Below are 8650 nucleotides of genomic sequence, written 5' to 3'. Positions count from 1 at the left end.
CAGTAAAAGATGATTCTTTAATCAATACTTGAAGGAAGCCAGGTAGATTAGTAGTCAAAGAACAAGGAGATAGTTCCATGCATCAGGAGTAACTGAAGAAATGCCCATTACTAAAAGTTGGAGTCTCTTGGTTTTGTAACAGCTAGGAACCAGTGTCACAGTATCAAAGAATATGTGTTGGAGACAAGATATAAGAACACTAGAAAGATAAGAAGGGATTAAAACAATAGGGCTTTGAATACCAAACAGATGAATTTAGATTTTATCCTATAAGTGATAAGGAGCCACTTGATCAGAGTGGCATTTCAGGAAATCACTTTGCGGACCAAAAAGAGAATGGACTAGAGAGGAGAAAAACTTTTGGCAGGCAGACTCATTAGCAATGAATGGGTATGAGGGGTTGAGTGCCTCTACCAAAATGGTGGTGGTATAATAGAAGAAAAGGTTGTGTGTGTGTGTGTGGGGGGGGTGTTCAAGAGATATTACAAAGGTAAATCTGATAGTCATTGGAAAATGATATGATTGAGGAATTAATTAGAGCGTTAGTGAGGAATTGAGGGTGACAGCTAGGTTGGGAGCCTGAGGGATTAGGAGGATAGTGTTGTCCCCTAAAGTTATAGGGAAGGCAGAGAGTAAGTAGGTTTAGGGGGAAAGATAATGAGTTCAGTTTTTGACTTGTTGAGTTTAAAATGTTGACAGTTAATGAGGGATTGAAGGTCAGCAGACAATTTGAGGAAAGATAGGTAGATTTGATGATCATCAGCATAAGGAAGATAATTAAATCCATGAAAACTAATAAGATAACTAAATGAAGGAGTATAGATGGAGAAGATAAGAGGGCCCAGAATAGATCCATGAAGGACACATATTGAGATGGCTGGATCTAAAAAACGGATCTAGCAAAGGAAGAAAGAAAAATGAATGGAGCGTTCAGATAGGTAGGAAGAGAGTCAGGAGGGAGTGATATCCTAAAATCATAGAGAAAAGATTATTGTATGGAAAGCATAGTGACTAATATTATAAAAGTCTGCAGAGAGGTCAAGGAAAATCAGAACTGAGAAAAGGCCATTGGATTTGGCCACTGGGAGATAATTATTAACTTTGGAGAAAACAGTTTCAGTGGAATAATAAGATTGGAACCAGATTATAAAGGGTTAAGAAGGAAGAGAAATGGAGGAATCTATTTTAGATGGTCTCTTCAAGGAATTTAGCTATAAAGGAAAGAAGAGATATAAGATGATAGTGGAAATACAAGGGACAAAGTAGGAATTCTTTTTTTTTTTTTTGCAGGATGGGGAAGACATAAGTATATTTATAGTCAGTAGAGAATGAGAAAGGAAAAGATTGAAAATAAGTGAAAACGTGGGCATCAAGTACGGAGAAATCTTTTGAAGGATATGGCACGCAAGGGGATTTAATACGTAATCTAAGAAAATCAATTTGGAAAAAATGTATAAATTAATCTTATTTACCTCCTTAGCAGCCCTTAGATTATTGTTCAAGGCCCAAACAAGTACCATTTGCTACCAAGTCTTTTCCTAATCCCCCGCACCAACATGTTAGTGTTTATGCATTATATCATCATCGTCGTCATCATCATCATCGTCATCATCATCATAGCTAGTATAGTACTATTGTCATATATTACATTTAAGTAGAACGCTAACATTTGCAGAGAAGTTTACATATGTAATCTACAACTTATGTTTTTACTTAATTTTGTATTTTTCATGTTTGGATATATGTATATTTATATATGTGTGTATACATACATATGAACTTATGTGTGTATTTGCATGCATGCGCACGTGTGTGTGTATGCATGTTATTTCCTCCCAGTGGAAACTAAGTTCCTAGAAGTGTGAACTTTTTCAATTTTACCTAACAAAGAACTTGACAGACTAGGCAAATGCTTATTGAACTGAATATAGTTTAATAATTATATTCTCACTTCAAATGTAATCATTCATTCATCAAATATTTCCACAACACTTACAATTTAAAAGGCACTATGTAGAAAGGAAGGAAAGGTAGTTTATGTCTCTTCTCTCAGAAAGTTTGCAATCTAGTAAGGAGGAAAAATGGAGAGTTATATGTGAGGATTGTACGTCTTGGAGAACCCAATAAGAATTATGAGGCAAACACAAATACTAGAAACTAGGGTATGATGGCAAAACTTCTCTCTGCATTCATGTTAAGATATGACACCTCAAAATGTTTCGGTATGATTATGGCTTTGTAACATAAGCAATATAAACAGACAAATTTATAAATAGAAACATAAATATCATATAAATCTCATTTGTAGTAAAAAGAAATTTATTAAACTTGATGATCTCCATTCTCCTGCCAGCTCTAACATAGAGTGACCCCATAAATCTAAATTGGAATGATATAATCATAGAAATTTGTATTTTTCAAGGGACTTTGGAGGTCATTTAGTAACTGAACAAGGTATGACTTCTACCAAATCCCCAGCAAATGATCAACCAACCTGAAATAAGAAAACTTCACTGATTAGTAACGTATTATATCATTAGGCTAAATACCTTTAAATCAATCCTCATTTGACATTTTCATCATGATTGCCCTTGACTGGATGTACTACAACTTGTGGATGTTCCTCCTAAGAAATGCTGTCTAGAACAGAACTAACCTCTGATATGATTGGGACCACCATGTATTAAAGTGGACCTACAAATGATTACAAAGCATTGATTAAGAGCTTACTATTGCCTAATCCTAGGAATACAAGGAGAAAAGTGAGTCATTTCCTATTCTTAAGTAGCTCACATTCTTACTGGGGACTGAAAATACACAACAGGGTTCAGTGAGAGGGTAGATGGAAAACCCAATTGTATTTAGAGTTTTATAGTAAGATATATGGCAAAACTTGCCAGAAATAAAAATGTAGTTTGTGACTCCCTGAGTTTTAAATCAATGTTATTTCAATACACCCCACAGCCAGGAGTGAAGGAACTAGTGTCCAAGTCATTAGTTAGGGTTACTTGTAACAAAGACTGAAGTAGAATGGGAGCTGTGCACCCTTTTTCCCAGAGGTGGGGTATACCTACGGTCAGCATCCAGCTAGGAGGAGGAAAAAGAAAAGGGGCCTTGGTAAGATGGTTGTGGGGTACAGGAAATCTTCACAGGATCTGGTTCCAGAGCATGTTGGGAAGAGGGGTAGTACTCCCTATGTATTTGTCTGCTGGACCCTCCTATTTCCAGAATATTTAATTTGATAATGTAGTTTTATTTTCATTGTAGCACATACTTCACTTTTCAATACAAGTTGATTGGGCAGGAAAAGTGCATCATCAAGAATTCTAGTGTCTGATATATTCTCAGAAAAGAAAATAGAGAAGCAAACATATTGGGAACTAAATGTCCAAGAACCTTAAGCCACTTAAGTATGATCTATGTATTACTCCTGCAAGTCACCATTAACTGGAAATTCTGACTCTTCCTTAGTGAATAAAAGTTCGTTAACTCTTTCTTATTTTTATCTAGAAACCAAAGCATTACAGAGAAAGAAAAACTTCATCAACTTATATTTACAGACAGTGAAGATAGAGCAAATTTGCCTCTGACTCTCAGTAGTTTTTGATCTAAGAGGAGTGCCTAGTCATTAGGAATCAGGCAGGTGTATTATTCATATTCTCTCAAAAAAGGTAAAAATATTAATGCCCTCCACTAGTGTTGTCCTTTACAGGTTCCCCTATAATCTTATTAATTAGCTTGGGGACCTCATCAAATTGATCCTCATGTCCCTTGTTATTTGGGCAAGTGAAAATTAGACTTAGTCCTGCAAAGTAAATATGTGTGTGTGTGTGTGTGTGTGTGTGTGTAATGAGCACCCAGGGGCCATAGAATTTGATTAAACAGCACTTAACTATTTAAGATTAGAAAGTACACACTTTAAAAGGATACACAGTTAAGAAAAACACTACTTGACTTCCTCTACAAGCAACAAGGCAGGTAGCCAACAAATGCTTAAGTAAATGGATCTTCTGAATTTGTTCCCTCTAGGCTAAGTCTCTTTATACTTTAAGAATAAGAACCCTCAAATTCTTAAAGGGCCAACCTAATAACTTTTCCTACTGTATGAAGAACTGAATGAGGCCACCAAGATTTAAAAAAAAAAGGAAGCAAGAGAAAGGAGCAAAAAGAAGCTTTGCTGGCAGCCCTGCAGAGGTCCAAAAGCAATCCCTCCATGAGAAATGCATGAGCAAGGGCATAACATGTGACTCCTCAGAAAGAAATATCTAGCGATCTATTATTTAACCATATAAAGTCATTACAGTTCCAACCATCATGAAAAATCACTCCTTATACATAAGCACCATTAAAGCAATTGCTTTGTCAGAAAGAAAGCCCCAACAAATGTACAGCAATCTGAAGATATCAGTATTTTTATTATCAAACCTCTATATCAGGCTTATACTAAGCATCTTGGTCTCTTTATCTAAATTCTTTCCATGATACAGATAATGTGTATTATATTCCCATGAAAATGTCAGTTGTTTGTCTATTCTCACACAAATGCCCCCTCCCCCAGAGTACTTCCTCTTTCAAGTTGCTAAATGTATTTATAGTTCATAAATTATAGTACATAATTGTAGTATACCCAGAAGCTAAGCTCTTGAAGTTTTAGTGGATTGTTGTTGTTGTAATTAAATGATCTTTATGTGTGTGTATAAACATATATTGTATGTACATGTGTATATGTGTGTATGTATATATGTGCGTTTGTGTATGTATATGTAAGTGTGTGTATTCAGATTTGTAAATTTGTTTGAATTATATTGACCTAGAGAGTTATCCATGAGTACTAACCACGAAAATCACTTCTTCATAATCACCCATCTAGCTTGTGCCAAAAATAAGATTTGAATGTATATTTTCCATGTATATATCATCCCTGGCTATCTATTGACTACTTATTACTTCTGTATGTATTGCATGTTGTGTATGTATGTATATATGTATCTGTAAATACATACATATAAATGCATACACATATGTACACAGCACAAATACATATTATATCGTACATTATTTTAAACATTATATATTGTATATGTCCCCCCACCTCAATTTGTGTAGAAATAAGAATGCATACAAAAATGCAAGCATATATACAAATATCACATACTTTTATAACAGTGAGAGGTAAGAAAGAAGTTACTGATACCTAAAAATTGAAAATATCTATTTTTTGAGTAACCACTATGCAGAAGAATCTCTGAGGGGAATTTGGGAAAATACAAAGAAATGATCCTTTCCCTCATTAAACTTAAGTCTTTTTTTCTTCGTATAAAAACTGTATTCCTTTTATTCTGCATACTTTAATTTCAGAAAAAAATAAATATTAACAGCACACAATGCACAACATCATACTCCCCAGAGCAGGACAGAGGGAACTGGGACCCTGTAAGCCCTGCCCTAACACACTGGAAATTCACAGGAGGAAAACAAACAACCACTAGACATTGGCAGAGGTAGCCAGGCAAGGATAGGGACTCTCCTGATGCTATGGGAAACATGAAATTATGCAGAGAGTGGGGGGTTCTGATCCACCTTCTCCAGGTGGGGTGCATCTTTATCACCTTCAAGTGGGGGGATCTCATTTGGAGCAGCAGCACTGAGTGCTTCTGTTGTCACTTTATCCTTATCAGTGCAAAGACCTAGCTTAATCATGTGGTAAATTCTATTTGAGTGAGTCTGGGGATCTTCAAAGGAGAGGCCTGAAGGCAACAGAACTGTCTCAAAAAGCAACACGACCAGGTCTGTCAGAGTCTTGTCATTCTTGTTAGTCTCAGTCTTCTGCCTGAGAGTCCCCACAATGGGGTGATCTGGGTTTATTTCCAGGTGCTTCTTGGCCATCATGTAATCTATTGTGGAGTTGTCTCTCAATGCTTGGGTCTTCATGATGCATTCCATGTTGGCTCTCTAGCCATATGTGCTAGTCACAATGCAACAGGGTAAAGATACCAGCCGACTCAAGAATGTCACTTTCTCAACCTTCTTATACAGAATTTCCTTCATTAGCTTGCACAAGTTCTCAAATTTTGTCTTGCTCTCCTCCATTTTTACTTTTCTTCTTCATTCTCTGAAAGTTCTAGCCCTTTATTAGTAACACAGACAAGGGTCTTCCCATCAAATTCCTTTAGCTGCTGCACACAGTACTCATCAATGGGCTCTGTCACGTATATCATTTCAAAACCTCATTTCTTTACCCGTTCCACAAAAGCGGAGTTCACCACTTGTTCTTTGCTCTCAACAGTGATATAGTGGATGCATTTCTGGGTTTCCTTCATTCTGGAAACACATTCAGACAAGGAGGTCATTTCATCTCCTGACTGAAAAGTGTGATAATGCAGCAGTTCAGATAGATGGCACCTGCTGGTTGAGTTCTCATGGATTCTAATTTTCAAGTTTTTCAGGTTTTTCAAGAATGCCTGGTAGAACTTTTTGTAATTATCTTTGTCTTCTGTCCTTTCAGGGAAGAGCTATAGACACTTCTTGACAATGTTCTTACAGATGACCTTCAAGATCTTACTCTGCTGCATCATCTTTCTGGCAATGCTGAGAGGCAAATCCTCAGAGTCCACCACACCTGGATAAAATTAAGATACTCAGGAATTAGCTGATTACAACTGTCCATGATGAACACAAGCTGTACATAAAGCTTAATGTTGTTCTTTTTTGTTTTCAAAGAGATCAAAAGGAGCCCAGCTGGGAATGAAGAGCAGAGCTCTGAATTCCAGCTGACCTTCCAGAGAGAAATGCTTTACAGCCAAGTGATCTTCCCAATCATTGGTGAGGCTCTTATAAAACTCATCATATTCCTCTTGGTTAATGTCATCAGGATTACGTGTCCAGATGGGCTTAGTCTTGTTCAGCTGTTTCTGATAGATGTATTTCTGCTTGATTTTCTCAGTTTTCTTCTTACTGTTCTTGCTTTCATCTTCATTAAATCTTACATTTTCAGTCTTGAGTTTCTCCTTATCTTTGGCTCGTTCTTCCTCTACCTTCTCTTTGTCATCTTCTGTCTTATCATCACTGATTTCCTTCATTCATTCTTTCTGCAAATAAAATGCGATGGGATAGCCAACGAATTGAGAGTGTTTCTTTACAACTTCCTGGACCCTCCTCTCTTCCAGACACTAGATCGAGTCTTCTTTCAGATGTAAGAACACCTTTGGTTTCCCTGCCAATAGGCTCACCATGCTAAGCATGGACTGAAAAAGCCACCAGCAAGAGATTACCAGGCATAGTGTTCATCATCATTGTGCTTGCTGATAATATCTACTTTCTCTGCCACTAAATAAGCAGAATAGAGATTCACACGAAACTGACCAATCATGGAAATATCTGCTCCAGCCTACAAAGCCTCCATTAAAACTTTGATGGCAGACTTGGCAATATTTCCCAAATTATTGACCAAATTAGCTTTTGTCATGTCAATGCCAGTGTCCACTAAAGTCAGAGTATGCTCATGAGAGTTTGGGATGATGCCAGTCTTTAGCTCTTTACCACTGTCCAATTTGGACAGATCTGTCAGACTCTCATAGCACATCTTGTCCAGTGGATCAAAGTCATTGGAAATAATCTCTCCAAGGAAGATTTCCTTATTAGAATAAAAGGTGTTGATAATCAAGGATTTAAACTTGGAAATCTCTTCCTGGAAGGAAAAGGCCTCCACCTCCTCCTCTCCACACTGTACTTCCTCAGACATCTTGAGCCCTTGCAGATAAAAAGGCCAGTTCAGAGAAGGACTGAGTCCAGCAACTCTGAAGACCAGGCACCACGAGGAGCTTGGCACAAGAAAAGTTCTTAAGAGTCTTTTCAAAAAAGGCAAGAGACACATGGAAATATAGACAGTGACTGGAGATCCATATGAGAGTTTCTTAATCATGCAAGATAATTTCATATTAGTGCTAATTGGATGGCATAGGCAAGGATTTCTAAGGTAGAGAAAAACCAGAGAAGATCTGAAAAAAGATTGGGAATGGTTTCATAGAGGAGTAAGAATTTAAAGAGTTAAGGGGCAATTGATAGCTACAGTTGATGTGTGTAGGCAGAGAGCATGTAAGAAGACATGTGAGATTGGTGGATGTTTTATTACTTCAGAAATCCCGAAGGTATTTTTTTTTCTCTCTAAAGTTTCTGAAATCCATTGCAACAGATTCTTTTTAAAAGAAACAAAAGTGTTCATTTTGTTGGTATCAGTTGTGGATGTACCTACATAAAACAAATACATCTGTATAACTACAGAAGCCAAAGAAACACCCCAGAAGAGAAATGAATATATAGAGAAGCCCTTCAGAAACTTTCTAATGAACAAAGGATCAGGGTGTCTCATTGGGAATAGGAGTAAATAATGCCAGATGAAGAAAGTCATAGTTCCACAATGTTTTGCCTACTTATGTGATCCTTATTCATGGTATAAAGAATGACATGCACATTCAGAATCATTGCTTTTACCTATGTAGCCAAAACAATCTTTGATCTTTGGGATTTCCATGTTTATCTTTCTTCTGGAGTAACTTTAGTTCCAAAGTTCTAAGTTGTTAAATGTTGATGAGTTTCCGTCTTCTACGTTTGTAAATGACTCATTAAAGTACATTACAGAATTCAAGCATGA

At 36.8% G+C, this 8650-nt stretch overlaps 1 pseudogene; it reads right to left on the bottom strand.

Moving 5' to 3' along the window:
- Positions 1-5550: 5550 nt before the first annotated feature.
- On the bottom strand, positions 5551-7741 carry LOC140507720 (heat shock protein HSP 90-beta pseudogene; annotated as a pseudogene).
- Positions 7742-8650: the final 909 nt, after the last annotated feature.

Source organism: Notamacropus eugenii, chromosome 5 (genome assembly GCF_028372415.1).
Source record: "Notamacropus eugenii isolate mMacEug1 chromosome 5, mMacEug1.pri_v2, whole genome shotgun sequence".
Classification (NCBI taxonomy): Eukaryota; Metazoa; Chordata; class Mammalia; order Diprotodontia; family Macropodidae; genus Notamacropus; species Notamacropus eugenii.
The sequence above is the reverse complement of the archived record's forward strand: the minus strand, read 5'-3'. Positions and strand labels throughout refer to the sequence as shown.